The sequence below is a fragment of the Bos indicus genome, chromosome 6 (assembly GCF_029378745.1).
Source record: "Bos indicus isolate NIAB-ARS_2022 breed Sahiwal x Tharparkar chromosome 6, NIAB-ARS_B.indTharparkar_mat_pri_1.0, whole genome shotgun sequence".
In the NCBI taxonomy this organism is placed as follows: domain Eukaryota; kingdom Metazoa; phylum Chordata; class Mammalia; order Artiodactyla; family Bovidae; genus Bos; species Bos indicus.
The window spans coordinates 19,338,917-19,364,987 of NC_091765.1; the positions used below are offsets into that span (position 1 = coordinate 19,338,917).

Below are 26,071 nucleotides of genomic sequence, written 5' to 3' on the forward strand. Positions count from 1 at the left end.
GACAATGCAAACCAACCAAAAGATATACTATGGGAGAAATAAATTGTTAAATTGTCCACAGTACCCAAAGCAATCTACAGAGTGAATGTAACCTCTGTAAAGATACCAATAGCATGTTATATAGAACTAGAATAAATAATCCTAAAATTTTCATTAAATCACAAAAGACCCAAATAGCCAAAGCAATCTTAAGAAAGATGAACAAACTTGGAGATATCATGCTTCCTGATTTCAAGCTATAATACAAATCATAGTTACCAAAACTGTAAGATAGTGGCACAAAAAAGACATACAGATCAATGGAACAGGACAGCCCAGAAATAAACCATGCTTTGTTAACAACAAAGGGACAAGAATGTATGGTGGGAAAGAGTTTCTTCAACAAGTGGTGATGGAAACACTGAACAGCTACATGTTAAAGAATGAAACTGGATCATTTTCTTACACCATACATAAAAACAAACACAAAATGGATTGAAGACTTAAATGTAAGACCTGAAACCATAAGACACACAGAAGAATACACAGGAAATACACTCCTTGACATCAGTTTTAGCCATATTATTTTGATCTTTCTCTTCAGACAAGGGCAAGAAAAAAAAAAAAAAACAAACAGGACTACATCAAACTGAAAAACCTGGCAGAATAAAGAAAGCTATTAACTAAAAAGTGAGCTCTGTGAATGGGAGAAGATAACTGTGAATGATACGTCTGATGAGGGGTTAATACCCAAAATATTTAAAGAATTCACACAGCCCCATAGCAAAGAAACAAACAATTGCATTTAAAAAATAGTCATTTTCTAAGGAAGACATACAGACAGCCAACAAACTCTTGAGAGATGCTGGACATCACTAATTACCAGTATCATCAAATCAAAACCACAATGACGTATCATCTCACACCTTTCAGAATGGCTACTATCAAAGAGAAAATTAATAACTATTGGCAAGGATTTGGAGAAAAGGAAATCCTTGTGAACTACTGGTTGGAACTGCCGTAGTGGTGCAACCACTATGGAAAACATTATGGAGATTCTTCAAAAAAAGAAAATGAGGGATATGATATATAGCACGAGTAATGTAGTCAATAATATAGTAAAAACATTATATGGTGGATATACGGCTCCTAGACTTATTGTGGTGACCAATTAGCAATGTACATAAATGTTAAACCACTATGCTGTACACCTGAGACGAGTATGTTTATACTTCAATTAAAAAAATACATTAAAAAATAAGTCAATTGGTTGATTGCAGGAAGTAGGAAGAGAAAATATCAAGGATAATTCCTAATTTTCATCTCAAGAAACTGAGTACAAGATTATGCCACCAAAGAATACTGAAGGAGGAGGAAATTTCAAATTGGAGATTGTGGCTTCAACACTGGATTTTGTTGTGTTTTGAAATCTGAAGTGCTTCTGACACATTTATGTGAAACTGTTGTCCACACTCAGATGAGGCAACAGCTCAGAGGTATGACTGTCATAAGTCTTCTCTGATTACCTGAACCAGATGAAAGTTCTCTACAGGGATTCCCTGTAACACTAAATAAGAGATGTTAGTGTATCTCTTGTGACACAAATTAACCCTGCTTTAAAATTTAGTTCTTGTGTGCTTTTGCTATGTGGGCCACATGTTGGCAGCCCCCTTGATGAAGGAACTGTCCCTCTTATTTGTACTCTTACCTAAAAGAGCCCAGCAAGTGTCCTATACATAGAAGATATGAATGTATCAAACACATGATGGCTGCTCAATGTTTACGAAATGAGTGAATAAATAAACATATACTGTGTCGATAATTAAAAATAACATGCAGGCTGCACATCTTTGATAAATTACATTTGAAAATATGTGGGTTAACATTCTAACAATGGTAACAATAGCTGCCATTTTATTTTCCTTCTTTTTCTTGTTCTTATTTGCATAGCCAGAAGGCTCTAGCGAATATAACTGGTCAAGAAAGAATCTTTAATACTGGAACAGAGTATTTGCTTTCCCGTGAGTTTGCATAACCTTCTCTCTCAGCATTATCACTAGCAGAGTTATTTCTCAGCTAGAATGATAATATTCTTGCATTCATTCTCTAGGGAACTAAAATAATAATTTCCTGATATCAAAAGCCTTGTAGAAAGAATTTTAAGCTACTTTGTTTGTATATGCTATTTCTTAAATACCTGGAGAGGAGTTTAAAGAATGGTAAAAAAATAAATAAATTTATGGGAAATTTTTAATAATCATTATCAAATAACCAATTTTTTTTATTTAAATGACTGTTGAAGTCCTAAGGAAATAAAAGTCTACATTTTGTACTTTACAGAGACAGACCACCCCTTAAAGAGAAATAAGCAAATATGATTTGGATTTAATGTGAGGATCTAGCTTAATTGATTACAGATGTAGGTGAACTACTAATTGAAGCCATGAGCATGATGCCATTTTATTAACTTGCTGGTTCAGCTAGTGGAATCTGGGCTATTATTAAGGTTTGTTTGTTTGGTTTTTTTTTTTTTGGCTGTTTGGTTATTTAATATCTACCACTGCCGCCGCCGATAAGTTGCTTCAGTCGTGTCCGACTCTGTGTGACCCTAGAGACGGCAGTCCACCAAACTCCGGCGTCCCTGGGATTCTCCAGGCAAGAACACTGGAGTAGGGTGCCATTTCCTTCTCCAATGCATGAAAATGAAAAGTGAAAGTGAAGTCGCTCAGTCGTGTCCGACTCCTAGCGACCCCATGGACTTCAGCCCACCAGGCTCCTCCACCCATGGGATTTGCCAGGCAAGAGTAATGGAGTGGGGTGCCATTGCCTTGACTTCCCTGGTGGCTCAGACGGTAAAGCGTCTGTCTATAATGCGGGAGACCCAGGTTCAATCCCTGGGTCAGGAAGATCCCCTGGAGAAGGAAATGGCAACCCACTCCAGTACTATTGCCTGGAAAATCCCATGGACAGAGCAGCCTGGTAGGCTGCAGTCCACGGGGTCGCTAGGAGTCAGACACGACTGAGCGACTTCACTTCACTTCTCCATAAAAGTTCTTTAAGAGGTAACAAATGAACCAAGTTAAGGGTTAAACATTTTCTCCTCAATCAGGTTATCACTATAAGAATTATTACTACACAACTAAATAACAAATATGGCATTTTGTTAACAATTATTAAAAGCAAATTTTTTTTACTAGAAATAGATCAAATTTTTTCAGTAAGTTCATATATCTATGTGTGTGCATGCGTGCTCGGTCATGTCTGACTCTCTGCGACCGCATAGACTATAGCCCACCAGTCTCCTCTGTTTATGGGATTTTCCAGGCAAGAATACTGGAGCGGGTTGCCATTCTCTTCTCTGGGGGATCTTCCCGACCCAGAGATTGAACCGATACCCCTTATACCTCCTGCATTTTCACCATTGGCACCACCTGGGAATCCCTCACATTAGTATTAAATTTTGCTAGAATAGGACATAGATCAGCATCAATTTTGTTTCTATTTTTCATTTTTATACAAGATAACATATAGTCTCATAAATAAGCATATGGGAACACAAAGTTTTTTAATAGTAATATCTGAACTCCTGGGCTTCTGGGTCAAAATGTCCAAATCACACAGTGATCTACCATTAAAAAAAATAATTTTTAATGAGCTATCAGCTGACAATTAAAGCATTCCCTCGAATTTGTAAAAAAGCAAAGAATGGGGAACAACTGACCAAAAAGGGATTTAGGGGACCTCCCTGGTTGTCCAGTGGCTAGCAATCGCCTTCTAATGCAGGGGATGCGAGTTCAGTCCTTGGATGGGTAACTAAGATCCCACTGCCTCAGGGGAATTGAGCCTGCACACTGCAAAAATGACCCAGTGCAGCCAAAAAAAATTTTTTAAAGGATTTAGAACAGTTTATGTTAGTCAGTATATTGCCAGGAAACAATGCCCTATGAATATTTTCATATTTCTGTGCAAAAAGATCTTTTTGAACAAAATTACCCTATTAGTAACCTGGATTAAAGATGACTGAATGGAAAACAAGCCTTGAAAGTTACAGAGATCTCCAGAGAGTCTTAGTGACATCTCTCTGGGAGAATCTGTTTCCACTATAGGGATTACAAACCTAGAGAACACCCACTGCTCTCTCCAGAGAGGATCTGCTTACATTCTAGAGCAAAAGTTTCCATCTCTATCTCCAGAGGGAAGGAGGGCCAACCGTGCAAGCTACCCCACGAAAGTCTCTAGACTGACACTGTCTCTCTAGAGTGTTCAGGTGACACCTGCAATCATTGAGTCTTCTGATGGGGCACTGCAGTAAAAGTAACTGATGCAAGACTTTCTGAATTAATTAAAAGCCTGCCTCTGGTCCTGAAGTCTTGTGACTGTGTGTGTGTAAGCATATGCCCGTGGAAAAAGAGACCTCACCGTTTCAGACTCACATAAATTAATTTACTCTATGAAATCCAGTATTTTAACTCTTCTGGTTTGATACTGCAGGGTACTATAAATACAGGTTATGTCTTTATTTTGTAAGGAAAAAAAAAGGGGGGGGGACCTATGGTAAAAGTAAAAGTGGGAAAGTAGTATCTAAAGCTTTACTACAGACATCAATTTTAACAAGATGGCATACTCTTTTGAAAGTCTATGAATATACCAATTGGCATACCATAGGACAATTAAACTAAAGCTAGTGAAAAAATAAAATTGCATAGAAATGTTTCAGATAATTATATACTTAAAAAGTAAAAATTACAAAATTAATTTTATATTTTTAGAATTGCAGGAGTCTGTGGGTAAACTATTAGGAAAGCAAAGACACGATAAAAATTCAGGACAGTGTCTTACTTTTTGAGGGAAAAGGGATATAGTTATGGAAAGCTAAACAAGAGGCTTCTAATAGTAGTGTTTTATTTTCTACATATTTTGTGATTTCCTGTAAACTACATAGACATTGTATTTCAGTATATAGATATTTTATAATAATTTTTAACATCCATTTTTTAAAGTTAACTGTTCATGTCACAGCTGAGTGATGACTGGGAAGAACTTAAGTGACACGACTGCCTACTCATACAAGGCATAGCAAATAAGAAAATTTTGTTTATTCATCCACTCAATAAATATTTACTGAGCACTAATAATGTGCCATTGATCTAAGGGCTTCTGAAACTTTAGATAAAACAAAATGAAATGAAGGGGAGCAGCAATAACATTGCAGCTAATGTTATTGCAATCAAGATGACAGCGATCTTGACAAGAGTGGTAGTACTAGAGATAAATCATCTGATACTAGTGACATTTTAAATGTAGAACCAACAGAATTTCCTGATATTTTAAAGATAGGGTGTAAAAGAAAAAAATATGTAGTAAAAATCCAAGGTTGTGACACAAGCAACTGGAAAGATGAAATTCCCATATACTCAGAGAGGTTAGAAAGTAGAAGAAGCAGGTTTGATGGAAAAGAAAATTTGATATTTCCATTAGACACCCAAGTGACACTAAATGTATATGGCTGGAGTTCAAGAGAGAGCTATTTCAACACCAGATGTGCAGCTCACCAAGCCTTTCAACTACAAGCATTTTATTCTTGCCTGAGATTTTCATTTGCGTGTACTTCTCATCGAGATAACACCACCAAAATTTGTCTTTTGACTAAGAACTACATATATTTATACAACAGGGTATTTTTAGTGGTAAGGCATACAATTTTCTAAATACTTCAGCAAAAATACGTAAATGTGTGTGTGTATGTGTGTGTGTTAATAAACTACAATGCTAATATGGTTTTGGCACTGATTGCAAACTTCCTCAGTAAGAAAGGCTGAAACATTAGCCAGTAATAGCTAAGGAAAATGTCTCCGTCACCATCAACTCTGTACTGTCCTTCCACAGCCCTCTGTTGTGACCCATGACATTCTGAGCTGATATAGATATTTCTATCATGATTTTTAAAACCAATTACAAAGCTGCTCTGATCTCTGTTTGTTAGTGTAAGTGCCTGAACTGATCTAATGAGGGTCAGTCAGTTCTCTGTCTATAGGTATCTCTGTTCCAAACTACAGGTTCTTTGACTAGCGCTGCCCCCTATATCAGACACTCTGCACAAGAGCAGCTGCAAGCCTGTGTCTCAGCTTTGCATGCTAGCTCCTATTCGCTCTAGGTGTCTTAGCTCTGTCTCTGAATTGTGCATCTATACCGGCACACATTTTACAGGTGTTCTAGTGTTAGTTGTTGTGGTTAATAAAAATAGTAGATTCTACTCGACTCAAATATTAACTGAAAAATGCCTCCGGCCTTATGGAAAAGTTATACATAAGGTTAGAAAAGTTGCCCTTGGCTCTGGAACTCAGAATTTTACAACTTGATAATATTATATCTCATGTTATAAAAACGAAAACTGTATGAGGTTACTTCAAGTCTAAGGTATGATTTTCAATACTGTCCATGCATAAATTTGCTTATCAGTTGATACAGATATAATAACCATTTTTATCAAGATAGGCTGATAAATTTGTTTTTTAATTTACAATACCTATTTATTATTTTACATGAAAAATATAAATTCTAACAGGGTAAAATTACAGTGTTCACTTTGACCATTTTCTTACATGTATGAAATTTACACAGATAACCAAATTTCTACTAGAATACAGCTCAGTAGGTAGAATAATACTAAAGGAGATCAGTCTTGCATTCATTGGAATGACTGATGGTGAAGCTGAAACTCCAATACTTTGGCCACCTGATGCGAACAGCTGACTCATTTGAAAAGACCCCGATGCTGGAAAAGATTGAAGGCAGGAGGAGACAGGGATGAGAGAGGATGAGATGGTTGGATGGCATCACCGACTCAATGGACTTGGGTTTGGGTAAACTCCGAGAGTTGGTGATGGACAGGGAGGCCTGGTGTGCTGCAGTCCATGGGGTCGCAAGGAGTCAGACACGACTGAGCGACTGCTTTGAGTAGATAATTATCTTTAATAAAGGTACCAAATGACATAATTGAGAAATTAGAATTAGGAAAACCCTCCATAGATTATACCTGGCAGCTGACAAATTTTTAATTTTTGGCTCTCCTTTTTCTAGACTCATAGAGATCATCACTTATCTCGGTATGTATTATTACCTCAGATGTGTAACAATACTCTTTCCTGATATCAGTTATATTGAAGTAATGCCCATTCATTCAACACATTTCTTAATATGCACTCTGTATCCCATACTATGTTAAGCACAAGAGATAAGAAAATTAAAAAATAAATAAACGCTAGCTAAAAAGTATACAACTAATGGAAACACATTAAATAGTTTCATTTCATTGTGGTGTACATGTTTTCAGATTTATGCACGAAGACCAGTGATATTAATGAGATAGCTGTAATTCCAGGAAGGTTTCAAAGACACAGTGATACTTTAATGAGATAATACATATCAAGTACACAGGTGCTAGAAGGGCATTCCTAGGAATTAGTAAACGAGTCCACATATTAAACTTATCAAGTAATTTTGTTGTAGAACACAAGGTAAAAGAAGGGAATTGTCAAGAAATGAAGCTAAAAAACAAGGCAGGGATTTCTTCTTTCTATACTATGAAGACAATATACCTGGGATACACAGAAGGTCTTTCCCAATCCAATAAAGACAAACTGTAACAAACATTTTAAGAGCATGACAGTGCTCTTAAATATTTTAAGAGCATGACAAAAGAGCAAATAAAAAATCTCAGGAATAAAACAAAAACAAATAATTAAGAACAGTAAACTGAAACTTGAAAAATAAGAATAATCAACAAGCACACAGAAAGGCTGGGTTTTCCCTAACACCAGTATTCAGAGCAGATGACAATGTGTAACAGTTAAATGCTACATTCCTAAATTAGGCAGAGCCAGTTGACAGATACTTAATTCCCAGGTTCACAGTAACAATCAGAATCTTAGAAGAAGCAAGAAGTTAAAGCAAATCCTCCACAGAGAAAATTAATACTGATTCATGACTCCAGGATTCCACATAAGTTCCAATTGCACAAGGAAATAAGCCAACCATAAGTGAAAGTCAGGAGACTGCCCACTGCAGGAATCTGAATGATGGAATTGCTAGATAAGACTTTTGAAGACTTATGTTTGAAATACTTAAAGAAGTATTAAAATGAAATTTAAAATTCAAATAAGACATTATAAAATTAGAAATATCTGATAATTAACCAAATAAATCAAAAAACTGGGAAGATATAAAATTTAAATTTTAAAATAAATATATTCAATAAATTAATAGTAGATGAGACACAGACAAAAACGAAAATTTGTCAAGTGAAAAAAGATTTGAAAAAATTATCCAAATGAGTCACTGAGAGTCAAAAGGATAATTGTATTTCAGAAAAATGTAAAGTTTAAAAATAAAATAAAATTTAAAAAAAAGAAAAATGTAAGACAGAATAAGAAAGTTCAATTAATAGCTTAGCAGAGTAACAGTATGAAAGAATAGAGGAAGTAGAGAAGAGTAATTCTGTGATAATAAAGAAGTTTTGAGAACTGATAAAGACCACAACTCTGCATATATAAAAATTCATAACATGTAACATGTAGGATAAATAAAAATAAATCTGCACCTAGACACATTTTTAAGAAAATTAAATGAAATGAAACTTTTCTTTAAAAAAAAAATTATCCAAATTGCATCAATTTCTGGCCATGGAGAAGTAACATGAAAAGACTTAATCCCCATTATTGTAAACAACTAGAAAGCCGGACAAAATATATGAAACAACTATTTTCAAACATTTAATAATCCAAAGTGCAAGAAGACTGTGATTGCTGAGAGAAGAAAAATAAATAAGATGACCATTGCAATTGTCTCAGATTTCTGCCTGGAGTAACATTCCAGAACATAATGCACAAGAAGCCCAAATAAAACCCAAAAGTCTACTGAATTTTCTTGTCTGAGATCAAGAAACCTGAAGTAATTGGAATTATGGATGAAACTTTCAGCAGGGAGCTACAGGCTGAAAAAGATGCTTTAGCAATATTCAAGGATGTCTTGACATTTTGAGGTTTTCATGGTGGCTCAGATGATAAAGAATCTGCCTGCAATGCAGGAGACCCAGGTTCAATCCCTGGGCTGTGAAGAACCCCTGGAGAAGTGAATTGCTACCCACTCCAACATTCTTCCCTGAAGAATTCCATGGACAAAGGAGTCTGACAGGCTACAGTCCCTGATGTTGCAAAGAGTTGGATACAACTGAGTGACTAACACTTTCATCTTCTTTTTTTTTTTCACTCTTGCATTTTACTGAATACTAAGACACTCTAGTATATGATGAAATTTTGTGAGACTGAGCAAATAAAAAGGTTAAGGGGTAAGCAGCCAATTCCAAAACTTTTTTTTGGAGCTGGGAGATATTCAAACTCTGACCAGTGAAAGTAGAGATTCATCACTGGTCACTAAGCATTCAGTAGAAATCCCATAAGGGACACATCTTAGCATAAAACATAATCTATTATTAGACTATTCTAAGGCTGAGCACCGAAGAATTGATGCTTTTGAACTGTGGTGTTGGAGAAAACTCTTGAGAGTCCCTTGGACTGCAAGGAGATCCAACCAGTCCATTCTGAAGGAGATCAGCCCTGGGATTTCTTTGGAAGGAATGATGCTAAAGCTGAAATTCCAGTACTTTAGCCACCTCATGCGAAGAGTTGACTCATTGGAAAAGACTCTGATGCTGGTAGGGATTGGGGGCAAGAGGAGAAGGGGATAACAGAGGATGAGATGGCTGGATGGCATCACTGACTCGATGGACGTGAGTCTGAGTGAACTCCAGGAGATGGTGATGGACAGGGAGGCCTGGCGTGCTGCGATTCACAGGGTCTCAAAGAGTCGGACACGTCTGAGCGACTGATCTGATCTGATCTGATCTGAAGCATGCTTTAAAAAATTTAAAAAATAATCCTCAAAGGGTTTAGCTAATGTATAACTGTACTATTTACAAGCTAATATGCCAGAACAAAATCCAGATATTCAATAATGTAACATTAACTATGCCCCACAGAATGGCAGGTTATGCCAATAAACATACCCAGAGAAAAACCAAAAAATAAAAACATTCTCATCAATGATGGCAGAAATGATGGATTAGCTGACAAGGACTTTAAAACAGCCATTACAAATAAATAAATATAGACATGAGAGACATGGGAGATATGAAAAATAAAAAAAAAAAGAAATTACTGCATGGAACCAGTAAAAGCTTCAACACTTTAGAAGAAAAGATCAGTGACCTTGGACCATAGCAACAGAAACTATCATTCTGAATAAGAGAGAATAAAAGAGTAAAAACAAAATAAAAAGATCTCCAGTGACCTACAGAAGAATGTTAAAAGGCCTGAAGATATATTTAACTGGAGTTGCAAAATGTTTGTGTGAGGGGGCAAGAAGCCAAATGAAACCAATACAGGATAAACACAATAAAAATCATACATATCACAATCCACTCATGAAAAACTAGCAATAAAGAGAAAAAAGTGTTAGAGGGGGGAAAAAACCATTTTAACTACATGTGACAGTTAATTTATGTCAACTCAAAGGCTAAGCGAGGCCCAGATAGGTGGTAAAACATTATTTCTGAGTGTGTCTGTAAGCGTGTTTCCAAAAGAGTTTAACATTTGAATCAGCAGATTGAAAAGATCACCCTCATCAATGTGGATAGACATCATCCCATTGGCTGAAGGCCTGAACAGAACAAGAAGGTGGGAGGAGGAGAATTTGCTTTCATGCATGAGCTGCAATATCTACTTTCTCCTGTCCTTTTACATAGGTCCTCCTGGTTCTTAGATCCTTGGATTCAAATTAGGACTTACACAATTGGCTTCCCTGGTTCTTAGCCCTTCAGATTTGAACTGGAACTATACTACCTGTGTCCTGAGGCTTCCATCTTGAAGACAACAAATTGGGGGCTTCTTGGCCTCCAATTATCACTTGGGCCAACTCCTATAATAAATTGCCTCATCAACCTACCTGTTTATCCATCTATTTACCCATCTATCCTATAGGTTCTGTTTCTCTGGAGCACACTAAAACACTACAGAATAAAGACAAAAATGAGCACAGATTTCGCTTCATAAAATATTCAATCCAGATGAGATGAAACATCTTTAAACTACTAAAAGGAACAACTTCCTTATAAAAATATTTTTAAAAAGAAAGGCAAAAGACAAAGCTCTTCTTTAAGGTAAATAAAAACAGAAAGAGCTTGTTACCAACAGCTGTGCACTATGGCAACCCACTCCAGTATTCTTGCCTGGAGAATCCCAGGGACGGGGGAGCCTGGTGGGCTGCCGTCTACGGGGTCGCACAGAGTCGGACACGACTGAAGCGACTTAGCAGCAGCAGCAGCAGTGCACTATAAGAAATGTTACAAAAAATTTTAGCAGAAATAAAAATATTATAATACATTTTAATGTATTATAGATGAAAATTTAGAGCTCTACTAAAGCAGTAATGGTGCTGAAAATGTTAGTGAGAGTGTGAAAGTGTTGGTCAAGTCTGACATCGCACAGTCATGTCTGACTCTTTGCGATCCCATGGACTGCAGCCTGCCAGGCTCCTCTGTCATAGACTTCTCCAGACAAGAATACTGGAGTGGGTTGCCATTCCCTTCTCCAGGACAGCTTCCCAATCCAGAGATCAAACCCGGGTCTCCTGCATTGCAGGCAGACTCTTTAACATCTGAGCCACCAGGGAAGCCCAAGCATGTGGTAAATATAAAATTTTTTCTCATTCTAAATTTTGGTTTAAATTATGGTTCACTGAAGTAAGATAATAACATATTGTGACAAATATAAAATGAAATGCATGACAAGAGCACCAAGAATGGTAAGTGAGAATGGAAGTATACTATTATAAAAAAGTGATATAATATTGGAGGGCAGATTGCAATAAAGATAAAATTTGAAAACCAATACAAAAAAAGGAAATAAATCAATATTGAAATTAAAGATATACATTAAAACCTCTATTCAAAAGAAAAGAATAAAATGGTAAAAGAAAAAAAAACTGATGGGATAAAGAGAAAACAAACAGATGGTAAATTTAAAAGCTGAACAAATTGTTACATTTAAATATAAATGGTCTAAATACTCCAATTAAAAGAAAAATATTGTTAAATTCAAATGCAAGACCCAACTATAAGCTATAAACCTGTGTTAATTATAAACACTTGAGCAGGCTAAAAGGAAACTGATGAAAAATACAGATCATACAACACTGACCCCAAATAACAGTTACACTGACGAGTGTGGATTTTATTCTATAGATGTCTCTAAGGCTGGGTGTGAAAGATGCCCTTTTCATACATATAAAGAACATATTAGAATTTATATTTTTATTTTCATTAAAAACAGAAAAGAAATTAACATTTTAATTATTATAAGGATGATTACTGGATCCCTAATTCATACTATGTGATGTGATCAAATTCTCTCTTATGGAACACAAAATATCCTGATGGAAGTTTATGCATATGCTTTTTGATTATTTCAAAATAATATATTATTAATTTGCTCAGTTAACTGAATTCATGAAATTCTATTTCTAATTTTATCAACATTAACTTTATTTCTAACCAAATTAACAACATAGACAACTGGTTTAAAAAGAAACAACCCTCTAAATATTACATGAATAATGAAAGCCTATCATTGAAAGCATAGTAGAGATGGGATTTCATTAGCCACATTATGAGGTTAAAAATGATGATCTGAGAAGACTGGGGGCAGCATCATGGTGGTTGGTGTGAGTTGGTCTTTTTTCTCTCCTCTTCAATTTAAAACTAATTGGATATCTATAACCGATCCAAGTTCCTTAACACAACACACCAGAACACTTCAGAAATGCACCCAAAAGTGGGTGGATTAGGCCAGGGAGGAGGATACAGAGTCAAACAAGGTGCGGCAGCAGTAGCGTTGGGCCAGCGGTGGTGGCAGTGACACCATCACGAGCGGCAGTGGCAACTCCTCTAGCAGAGGACAGGTAAGCTAAAATCCTGCCTGGCCACAAGAGCTGCAGTAGAAGGTCCCACTGCTTTCCTGCAATCAGATTTCTGAAAAGAGGTCTCCATGACTAGGCAGAGGGAAAGTAAAGGGAGGAAGGCACACAGAGACCTGAAGGAACACAAATCACACCATCTCCCCAAGACGTCAGCAAAAGGTCTGCCTATGGACATGTACTCCTCCACTCCCTCTGGAACTCCCCCTACTGGGCAAGAACCCAAGTGCTAAAAGGACACCTCCCCCAACTCTTGCCACTAACTTTATTTTTTTTTAATGCCAGCTTTAAAAAAAAAAAAAAAAAAAGGCACACTCCCAACTTTAGCTACAAGTCAGCACCAGTTCAGTTCAGTTGCTCAGTTGTGTCTGACTCTTTGCAACCCCATGGACTGAAGCATGCCAGGTTTCCCTGTCCATCAGCAACTTCAGGAGATTGCTCAAACTCATGTCCATTGAGTCGGTGATGCCATCCAACCATCGCATCCTCTGTCGTCCCCTTCTCCTCCTGCCTTCAGTCTTTCTCAGCATCAGGGTCTTTTCCAATGAGTCAGTTCTTCCCATCAGGTGGCCAAAGTACTGGAGTTTCAGCTTCAGCATCAGTCTTTCCAATGAATATTCAGGACTGATTTCCTTTAGGATGGGCTGGGTGGATCTCCTTGCAGTCCAAGGGACTCTCCAGAGTCTTCTCCAACACCACAGTTCAAAAGCATCAATTCTTCGGCGCTCAGCTTTCTTGAATGTCCAACTCTCACATCCATACATGACTACTGGAAAAACCATAGTTTTGACTAGACAGACCTCTGTGGGCAAAGTAACGTCTCTGCTTTTTAATATGCTGTCTAGGTTGGTCATAGCTTTTCTTCCAAGGAGCAAGTGTCTTTAAATTTCATGGCTGCAGTCACCATCTGCAGTACCAGTAACAGAAACCAAAAACTTGTGCTCTAGTGCCACCTTCTGGAAAACAAAAGAAAGTCTTCTAATTGACAACCTGTTGAATTGTTAGAATTAAATACAGCCTTAAATGGCAATCCACTCCAGTACTATTGCCTGGAAAATCCCATGGACAGAGGAGCCTGGTAGGCTACAGTCCATGGGGTCGCAAAGAGTCAGATACTACTGAGCGACTTCACTTTCACTTTAACACCTAAAATAAAAGTTGCTTGCTAATTAAAATGCAGCAGCAGAGGCACATTTCATCAAGCACTATGAAAAACCATGGTATCACAAAAGCAAAATGACAATTTTCCTGCAACTGAATCTGGACACAAAATATTATAATATGACAGAGAATTCAGTTATTATGAAGAATTTCAACGTATTACAAGAATATTCATAAAAGGCAATGAACTCAGGAATTAAATTAACACTTTACTAAAGAGATGTAAATTTTAAAAAAGAACCAAATAGAAATGACGGACCTGAAAAACTGAATACAATAAAAAGAGAAAGTGATGAAGAATATATTAGAAAGCACTGAAAACAGAGCAGATCAGATGGAAGAGAGAATAAGCAACCTGAAAGTTAGGAATTGAGAAATGTGTCAAATGCAAGATGAAAGAGAACAAAGATTTTTTTTAAGTGAAGAAACCCTACGCAAGTCATCAGACTCCCTTAGAAAATCCAACATAAGAATAATGGGTTTACAGAAGGAAAAACGAAGGGGACAGAGATTTTGTTTTAAAAAACAATAGCTGAGAACTTTCTAAACTAGGAGAAAAAACTGGATATATTAATACAAATCCACAAAGCTAACAGAACACTTTATTATCTCCATATAAATAGACTTTATAAGACACATCATAATGAAATTGCCAAAGTTAATGATGAAGAAAATTTTTTTTAAGATGTAGGGGAAAAAAATAATCTACAAAGAACTCCCATTTAGGCCATTATTAGATTTCTCAGTAGAAAATGTACAAGCCACGAGAAAGTAGATTGATATACTCAAATTATCCAAAGATAAAAATTGCCAGCCAAGAATACTCTATCCAACAAAGTTATCCTTCAGATATGAAGGAAAAATAAAAGCTTTCCCAGACAAAAAAAGAGCTGCAGGAATTCACAACTACCAGATTCACCTTATGAGAAAGGTTGGAGGGAACTCTTCAAGCTGAAATGAATTCAAAAGTACAAAAAACTCTGATTACGATGATATATAGACAGCTGGAATTAGAAAAGTATAACTTTATTTTGTGTGTGTGTGCTTAGTCGCTCAGTCATGTCCGACTCTTAGCAACCCTATGGACTGTAGCCCACCAGGCTTCTCTGTCCATGGGATTCTCCAGGCAAGAATACTGAAGTGGGTTGTCATTCCCTTCTCCAGGAGATCTTCCCAACCCAGGGGATCGAACTTGCATCTCCTACAGCTCCTGCACTACAGGCAGATTCTTTACCGCTGAGCTACTGGGAAAGCCCCAGTTTAATATAAAATAAGGTCCCTTTAATATAAAATAATATAAAATGTATTTTAATATAACTTAAGTTATAAATTTATAAAATGTACCACATTAACTTATAAATTAATCATTTATAATTTAATAAATACATTTTAACTTTAATATGTTTAAATATTCTAATTTTATTATAAATTTTAATATAAAATAAAGCCTCTATTTTAGAAGTGTGTTAAACACTTAATTTAAGCATAAACATTAAGAGAAAATAATTTAAAATAACTATACTTACTAAGCTTAAAGAGAGATAATTTGTGACATCAAAACATAGAAGAGGAACAATAATGGAACCTTTATGATTGAAAGTAAGTTGCTATAAAGCATAAAAAGGGGTCTTTATTTACGAGATGTTTTATGTAAACCTTATGGTAACACAAAGCAAAACTATACAGCAGAAACACAAAACATAAAAAAAGAGACTGAATAAATCACTATGGAAAACCACCAACATACAAATGAGCTAGAAAGAGAAAGGGGAAAAAAAGGAGATAAAAAATAACCAGAAAAGATAAAATGGCAGTATTATATTATTACACATAAATAATCATTCTAAATGTAAATAGACTTAACTCACTAATCAAAAAATACAGAGTAACTGTATGAATTAAAAAACAGGATCCAACCATATTTTACCTACAGAAGACTCACTTCAACTCTAAAGATACACATAGTCTCAAAGGAAGGACTGAGATGATAGTCTAAGCAAGAAGAAACCAAGAGAAAGTGGGTACAGCCAGACTCCTATAAAACATAACAGACTTCAAGTCAAAAAATGGTAGCAAGAGACAAACAAGATCATTATAAAATGAAAAAGGGGTTAAGACGTCAAGATGTAGCAATTATATATGTGCTCATAAATATATATATATCTTAACACTGAGCACCAATATATTAAGCAAATACAATGGATCTTAAGAGAGACCTAGACAATAATACAATCATATTAGGAGATTTCAATACCCCACTATCAGGAAACAATAGACAGCCCAGACAGAAAATCAACAATTAATGTTGGAGTTAATCAGGCCAGAATTCTAGAGTGGGTAGCCACTGCCTTCTCCAGGGGATCTTCCCAACCCAAGGATCAAACCCAGGTCTTCCTCATTGCAGGCAGATTATTTACCAGCTGAGCCACCAGGAAGCCCAAACAATAATTTAGAACAAATGAACTCAGCAGATATACACTTAACATTTCATCCGACAGCAGCAAAATACATATTTTTCTTAAGGGCACATGGAACATTCTCCAGGATACATCTATAATAGAACACAAAACAAATATAAACAAATTCAAGAAGACTTAAATTATGGCATCTTTTCTGATTACAATGATATGAAACTAGATATCAACAACAGGAAAGTGATAAGACAAACATACAGAAACGAAGTAACACACTTCTAAACAACCAACTGGTCAAAAAGAGAAATCAAAAATGAAATTAATTATTATCTTAAAATAAATTAAAATGGAAATTCAATATATAAAATCTTGTGAGAGGCAGCAAAAGCATTTTGAGAGAAACGTTTACAGCAATAAATGCATATATTAAGAAATTACATGGATTTTGATTAAAATACTTAACTTTACACCTCAAGGACCTGGACAAAGATCAAATCAAGCACACAGCTGAAGGAAGGAAACAATAAGGCTCAGAGAAGAAATACATGAAATAGAGACCAGAAAAACAATACAAAGGAACAACAAAAGCGTGTTCTGGTTCTTTGAAAAGGCAAACAAAATAGACAAACGTTGGAAAGATTAACCAAGAAAAAAGATGACTTAAACAAAATTAGAAATTGAAGAGGCAACATTACAACTAATACTACACAGAAATACATGGACTGCTATGAATAATTACATGCCAATAAGTTATATAACCTAGGAGAACTGGATACATTTCTAGGAACACAACCTACTGAGATTCAATCAGGAAGAAACAGAAAATATAAGGAGGCCAATCATGAGTAAAGAGATTTAATCGGCAACAGAAACCTCCCAACACAGAAAACTGCAGTACCAAACAGCTTCACTGGTGAATTCTAGCCAATATTTAAAGAGGAGTTAACACCAATCCTTTTCAGATGCTTCCAAAATGTGGAGGAGAAAAGAACACCTCCAAATTCATTCTATGACGCCAGCATTACTGTTTCTGAATGCAAGTCTGTGCACCCAACACACAGTGAAGACAAACAATACCTAAACATTGGCATCTGAAGCCAAAAGAGGTTTATTGCAGGGCCATGCAGAGAGACGAGTGGCTCATGCCTTTAAAAAACTGCGCACTCCTCAAAGGCTTTCAGCAAAGCCCTGTTACAGGCAAGGTGAGGGAGGGGTGTGCTTAGTTGTTGCAAAATTCTTGGTGTCTGATCCTTTGTTCTTGCAGCTGTTCACGTGGGTCAGGTCATGGTCAGGTCACAATGTTCCAGCCACAGCATCTTAAACTGGACTTTCACACCAACAGAGGGTTTCCCTAACTCATGGTCAGACACAGCATCACCATCTCTGCCAGTCTGCTGGTCTACCTGTTCATGCACCTACTCTGCATTCTGAAACAGCCCAGACTCACCTAAGCAATAAGCTGTGTGTGCAGCTTTGCGTGTGCCTGATGCTGCTGCAGCCTTCTTTTCCAGTCCCCCTCCTCAGTGCCCTGCTGGGCAGACCTTGCTTCTCAACTGCTTCAGGGAAGGGGACAAGCAAGTAAATGCGGGGCCGGGTCCTACAGACTGCAACCCAAGAAAATTGCTACTGTGGAGACCACTGCCACACAGGCCAAAGGCCATGCTCCATCCCACCCCTATTACACTACCTTGACATCAAAACCAGGTAAAGGAACCACAAGAAAACTATAAATCAATACCCCTGATGAACACAGATGCAAAAATTCTCAATAAAATATTAGCAAACTGAATTTAAGAACACAGTAAAAATATAATGTGCCATGCTCAGTAGGACTCATCCTGAAATGCAATAATGGTTCAACATAAAAAAGTCAATTACTATAATTTATCCCATCAAAAAAATTAAAAAATCACATAATCATTATAATAGACACAAAAAAAGCATTTGACAGGATATAATATGCTTTCATGATAAAAAAAAATATCTCTTAACAAATGGGTATAGAAGGAACACACTTCAACATAATAAAAGTCGCATTTGGCAAACTCACAGCTAACACCATACACAACAGAGGAAAAAATTGAAAATCTTTTCCTCTGAGATCAGAAACAAGCCAAGGATGCCCACTCTCACCTCTCTTTTTCAATTCAGTACAGAAGTTCTAGCCAGGGCAATTAGGCAAGATAAAGAAATAAAACGCATCTAAGTCAGAAAGGAAGACATAAACTATTACTTTTTGCTGATAATATGATTTTATATATAGAAAACTACAAAGGGTCAGCAACAAAAAAACTCTTGGAACTAATCAACAGTTTTAGTGAAGTTGTAGGATACAAAAGTAACATACAGAAATCAGCTGCATTCCTTTACAATAATGATGAACCACCTGAAAAAAAAGTAAAACTATCCCATTCACAATAGCATCATAAATAAAACATTTAGAGTTAAATTTAACCAAGGAACTGAAATATCTGTATAATTAAAACTCTAAGATTTGCTGAAAGAAATCAAAGAAGACACAATTTTTTTAAACCCCATGTCCATGGAATCAGATCAGATCAGTCGCTCAGTCATGTCCAACTCTTTGCGACCCATGAATCGCAGCACGCCAGGTCTCCCTGTCCATCACCAACTCCCGGAGTTCACCCAGACTCACGTCCATCGAGTCAGTGATGCCATCCAGCCATATCACCCTCTGTCATCCCCTTCTCCTCCTGCCCCCAATCCCTCCCAGCATCAGGGTCTTTTCCAATGAATCAACTCTTCGCATGAGGTGGCCAAAGTACTGGAGTTTCAACTTTAGCATCATTCCTTCCAAAGAAATCCCAGGGCTGATCTCCTTGCAGTCCAAGGGACTCTCAAGAGTCTTCTCCAACATCACACTTCAAAAGCATGTATACCTGTGGAGGATTCATTTTGATATTTGGCAAAACTAATACAATTATATAAAGTTTAAAAATAAAATAAAATTAAAAAAAAAACCAAAAGCATCAATTCTTTGGCGCTCAGCCTTCTTCACAGTGCAACTCTCACAACCATACATGACCACAGGAAAAACCATAGCCTTGACTAGACGAACCTTTGTTGGCAAAGTAATGTCTCTGCTTTTGAATATGCTATCTAGGTTGGTCATAACTTTCCTTCCAAGGAGTAAGCATCTTTTAATTTCATGGCTGCAGTCACCATCTACAGTGATTTTGGAGCCCAGAAAAATAAAGTCTGACACTGTTTCCACTGTTTCCCCATCTATTTCCCATGAAGTGGTGGGACCGGATCCCATGATCTTCGTTTTCTGAATGTTGAGCTTTAAGCCAACTTTTTCACTCTCCCCTTTCACTTTCATCAGAGGCTTTTGAGTTCCTCTTCACTTTCTGCCATAAGGGTGGTGTCATCTGCATATCTCAGGTTATTGATATTTCTCCCGGCAATCTTGATTCCAGTTTGTGCTTCTTCCAGTCCAGCGTTTCTCATGATGTAATTTGCATAGAAGTTAAATAAACAGAGTGACAATATACAGCCTTGACGTACTCCTTTTCCTATTTGGAACCAGTCTGTTGTTCCATGTCCAGTTCCAACTGTTGCTTCCTGACCTGCATACAGATTTCTCAAGAGGCAGATCAGGTGGTCTGGTATTCCCATCTCTTTCCGAATTTTCCACAGTTTATTGTGATCCACACAGTCAAAGGCTTTGGCATAGTCAATAAAGCAGAAATAGATGTTTTTCTGGAACCAATATTGTTAAATTATGCTGCTCGAAGCCATCTACAGATTCAAAGCAGTTCTCATCAAAACTTTAACGTCATTCTTCACAGAAACAGAAGAAACATCCTAAAATTTGTGTGGAACTACAAAAGACTCTGAATAGCCAAAGCAATCCTGAGAAAAAGAATAAAGTTGGAGGTATCGTGCTTCCTGATTTCAAACTGTACAACAAAGCCATAGCAATAAGAACAGTATGGAACTGGGAACTGGTGCAAAAATAGACACATGAACCAATGGAACAGGACACAGAGCCCAGAATTATATCCTGGCACATACAGTTAACCAATATTCAACAAGGAAGCCAAGAATACTCAACAAGGAAAAGACAGAGTTCTCAAGAAATAATGCTGGGGCAACTGGAGAAGGTCACACAGATCAGAAAAACGGGATCCTTATCTCACACTACCCACAAAACAGTAACTTGAAATGAATCAATGACTTAAACATAAAGCCTGATATCATAAAAATCCTAGAAGACAATATAGGAAAGAAGCTTCTTGACATTGGTCTTGGCAGCAATTTTTTGGACATGATGCCAAAAGCACAGACAACAAAACCAAGAATTAACAAGTGGAACTACAAAACTCAAAAGCTTCCCAGAGCAAAAGAAACAATTAAGAGGGTAGCACTGACATACCATCATGTGTAAAACAGCCAGCCAGTGGGAAGCTGCTATATAACAAGGGCGCTCAGCTCGGTGCCCCGTGATGACCTAAGGCGTGGGATGGGGAGGACGGGAGAGAGCTTCAAGAGGGAGGGGATATAGCTTATTCATGTTGTTGTACAGCAGAAAGCAACACAACATTGTAAAGCTATCCTCCTATAATCAAAAATAAATTTTAAAAAATAGATAACTAATTAGAACCTGCTGTATAGCACAAGAAACTCTACTCAATACTCTGTAGTGGCCTATATGGGAAAAGACTATTTAGAAAAAAGAACATATACACACACACACACACACACACACACACACACACACATATATCTAATTCACTTTGCTGTAATCGGTAAAAATTTTTAAAAAGAAAATTAAAAGATTACCTACAAAAAGGGAGAAAATTTGGCAAACCATGTATCAGATAAACAGTTCATACCTGAATTTATAAAGAACTCATACAAGTTAATAACAAATAAAAACAAACATCCAGTTAAAAAGTGAGCAAAAGAACTAAATAGGTTTTTTTTCAAAGAGGACATCAAAAGGGCCAACACACACAGGAAAAGATGCTCAACATCGCTAGTCATCAGGAAAACACAAATCAAAACCACACTGAGATACCACCTCATACTTGTTAGAACGGCTAATATCAAGAAGACAAGAGAGAACAGGTGCCAGCAAAAAAAAAAATGTTAAAAAGGAAGCCCATATTAACACTGTTGCTGAGAATGTAAACTGGTCCAACCACTGTGGAAAACAATATGAAAATTCCTCAAAAAAATTAAAAATAGATCTAGCCCAGTTCAGTTCAGTCGCTCAGTCATGTCCAACTCTTTGCAACCCCATGGACTGCAGCACACCAGGCCTCTCTGTCCATCACCAACTCCCGGAGTTTACTCAAACTCATGTCCACTGAGTCGGTGATGCCATCCAACCATCTCATCCTCTCTCGTCCCCTTCTCCTCCCGCCTTCAATCTTCCCCAGCATCAGGGTCCTTTCAAATGAGTCAATTCTTCACATCAAGTGGCCAAAGTATTGGAGTTTCAGCTTCAACATGAGTCCTTCCAATGAAAGGATATAGCCCACAGTCCAGCAATTCCACTTCTGAATATAAGCCCAAAAGAAATGAGAACAGAATTCTGAAGAGCTATATCCTATCTTTTTTGAAGTATTTATTCACAATAGCCAAGATATGGAAACATATCTTTTCTCATACCTTTGGGAGTGGAAAAAGCTGTAATTATTATTGATACAATAAATGAGTCTGAAAAGTAGAATTAACTCTAAGTCATAACAAGTGAAAGATTACTCTGTTACTTCCAGTGAAGATCACAGCCTGAAGATATACAACTACATGGCTGAATAAGAAAGATAGAACAGAGTAAAAAGGGAAATGGGGCAAAGGAAAAATAAAGGTGGAATATGCCACAGAGAGAAAAAGACGGGTCTCTAGCCTTCCTCAATTCAGACGGTGACCTTGGTAAAGCTACCACAATTCTTGTCTGAAATTATATAATATCCTGATTGGTGGAAGTAAGTTATTATGTGTCCTTTGTATTAATACAAAAGGAGAACAGAAGATTTCAATTATTTTTGAAGAACACCTGAAGTATATCCTTTGGAAATCTGTGGATTATATACAACTAGCCCGCAAGTATTTACTAAAGAGAAGAACATGGCAAAGTTTTTTCTTTCCTTTTTGGCTCCTAATTGTCTCAAAATTCCTGACATAAGTAATTAGGCAAAAATAAAATGCAAAAGGAATTCCTACTGGCATTTGGCAATATAAATATTATGTGTACAGGGATGATGTTTTGTTAACATCCTGAAATCCTGTTTTCAATTTCCTCCATTCTTTTATATAATAAAGTTTTAGTTATGTCTCCGGATACAGGGTAAACTAGGCAAAGTTTAAAGCCCTGCCTTCCTAATTACTCTTTTTGTAAAATATCCTAAAAGTTCACTTAATTGATTCCTTCAGGAGTTTAAACACAATGGCACTAAAAAATTTACATGTGATGAAATGCTTGACATAAGACTCAAATAGTGAGGTTATGCCATATTTGTCTGGTCTTACTTGAATTATCCATTCTCCAATCTAACGGAGCAAGTATTCAGTTTTCCAATTCTTTGATTAATATTCCTAATGACCAAAAAAAAAAAAAAAAAAAGTGTGTGGTGGAGTATTTTTTTGCAACTCTGAGAGATTATACCAATCTTCCTTAAACAGAACACTATCCCTTAACCACATTTTTATTATGTATTATAGCCAATTGAAAAATCACTTACAAAAGACTTAGAAAATGCTTAAACAAAATGTGACACTGATACACACACACACACACAGGAACATTATTCAGCCTATAAAAGGAAGGAAATTCAACATGGACAAAACTTGAGGGCATAATACAGGGGCTGAGGACATGCTGAGTGAAATAAACTAGTCACAACAGTACAAATACTTCATGATTCCACTTATATGAAGTACCTGGAGAAGTCAAATTCACAGGAACAGTAGCTGGCAGGCAAGTTGCGAATCCTCCAGTGTGGGTGGCTTCCAAAAGCTGTCAGCAGGGCCGCGGCTGACCACACAGATTTACCCATAAAATGGCAACGGCTTTTCTAAGCAAAGTGGTGGTTTCTAACCACGAAACCTCCACTAAGTCAGAGCTGTTGCACAAGGAAGCCCCACACACGCACCACACTCCTGTTGGGAGCCCTTTCGGGTTGAGGTCCCAGTGGGTGCAAACCCACGCAGACCCTTGACTTAAGTGTCTCTCCAACCTCCTGCTGCTGCGCACGCAGCCGACTCAGGCTTTTTAAAGCAGGCACGTGCGAACTCGGCACGTCATCAAGAGGCGCCACCAGAACTGTTCACCCCGTGAAGAGGCTTGGAAGCTAGATGTCTATTGCAGAATGAACCCAAAGTACCAGCAAATGGATGTAGTTCCTTTGGCTGTGAAATAATGTGGAAAGCTGTATCGTTTTCTTGGGAAATGGTGTTACCCTAGTGAAAGAAAAGTAAAATTTACACTTTCTGTTGTATAAATAAAATAAAAAGAAATCTTGAGAGCAGAAAGTAAGATTGTGGGAGGAGCAAATGGGTAATTGCTTGCTGCTGCTGCTGCTAAGTCGCTTCAGTTGTGTCCGACTTTGCGCGACCCCATAGACGGCCTCCTGCCAGGCTCCTGTGTTCCTGGGATTCTCCAGGCAAGAACACTGGAGTGGGGTGCCATTGCCTTCTCCGGGGTAACTACTTAATGAGTACAATTTCAGTTTTGCAAGGCAAAGAGTTCTGGATGTGGATGGTGTTGACTGGTGGCAAAACAATGTGAATAAACTTGACACCACTGTATTGTACACTCAAAAACAGTTAAAATGGTAAATTTTTATGTTTTTTAATTTTATCATAATTAGAAATAATTTTTAAAAGATTCATGTTTTCTTGATCTTACTCCAATTATGTGTTGTCTATTCATCTTTTCAAAAAGGCATAGAAGTAAGCAGGAATACATTCTAAGCGATTCAAATAATGCATAATTGTTAGAGCAAAACAATAAATTCCTCCTTAACTGTTTCTTTGCCCAGGGTCACAGGTGATGGGTATTCTTCTAGTTTTTGTTGTCTATGGGATAGGTATAAATCTAGAGATAAAATGTATATATTTGACATATACTTATTTTTGGATATGATAATGTGATATCTTTTAACCTAAATGGAGTCATGTAGTGTACATAGTTCTCAGACTTGCTTTTTAAATTTAATGTCTTAGAGATATTTCCAACTTGATGCATACAGCTTTTCCTCATTGTTTTTAACAGCTGCACAGCATTCCCTTGATGAATTTGCTACCATTTGTTTAACCATTTCTCTACTAAGGACACACTGAAATTGTCTCTTCTTTCATTTTCAAATGTTTGTCCTTGGTAAAGGTCCAGTCTGCTGAATAGTGTACTAAAATCTTTGCATGGAAGTATGCCTAGCACCTGCCATAGTCCCTCAAAGGTATGTGAGTTAAGTAACATCTTAGATTCAGGTTCTTTGAGGCTTTGACTTCTACTTACTATACCTTAAAATAGTAAAGAAAATCTGTGTGTGTGTGTGTGTGTGTGTGTGTATTCTTAACACATACCAAATATATAAATATGAATTATAACAAATGAGAGTACAAATTTTAAAAAACTAAATAGAAATTTGGACTACAGAGGATTTGCTTGGCATTGCTAAAACTGACCAAGAATCATTTTTCCCATGCAAACTATTAATTGAAAATCCAGGGTTTGCTAGAACGAAGATAAGCAATTTGAGTATCTTCTTTCCCTCTCCCAATTTGCTGCTTCAAAAGCAGAGAGAATACTTCAAAACACTTTTTCATCTTCTTAAAAGGAGGATAAAATGGAAGGTGATGAAGCCCACATGAAATGAAATCATTCCTTCAGAGAAAGCAGTCCATAAAGCTAATGACAGGCCTTTCTAGGCGGCTCAGTGGCAGATAATCTGCCTGAAACACGGGAAACCCCCGGGTTCAATCCCTGAGTTGGGAACATCACCTGAAGAAGGAAATGGCAACTCCCTCCAGTATTCTTGCCTGCAGAATCCCATGGAGAGAGGAGCCTGGCAGGGCTGCAGTCCATGGGGTCGCAAGAGTCCCGACTTATCTCCAACTGAGCATGCACGCAAAGATAATGATCCATTAGAGTTATTTAATACAAAGGTACTTGAACTTTCAAACCAAGACAATAAGTTGAATAGTATTAGTGTATTTTATAAATGCTACAATTCTTTGAATGCTTTCCCCAGGTATATGATCTTATTGAATCCTCTCAACTCTCTAAGGTAGCTGTTATTACCTGTTATTTCACAGGTGAGGGTATTATAATTTAAAGTGATTAAGCTATTGAGCATGTGCACCACAACTAGAGTCTGAAGTTCTCATAAGCTAAGACCTGACACAGCAAGATGAATAAATCAAGTGATTAAGTTATTTCTTGAAGGTCACTTGGTTTGGAAGAGCAGAAACATTACTTAAGCCCAAGTCTGTTAGACTCTCAAGACCTGTATGTT

General features: G+C 37.0%; 1 long non-coding RNA gene across 1 annotated transcript in view; it reads right to left on the reverse strand.

The window, feature by feature from the left end:
* Positions 1–23,783, reverse strand: part of LOC139183590 (uncharacterized) — a 327,223-nt gene extending 303,440 nt beyond the window's left edge. The window contains exon 1 of the long non-coding RNA XR_011567087.1: positions 23,496–23,783. This is a non-coding gene — a long non-coding RNA (uncharacterized lncRNA). The remainder of the gene's footprint in view (positions 1–23,495) is intronic.
* Positions 23,784–26,071: the final 2,288 nt, after the last annotated feature.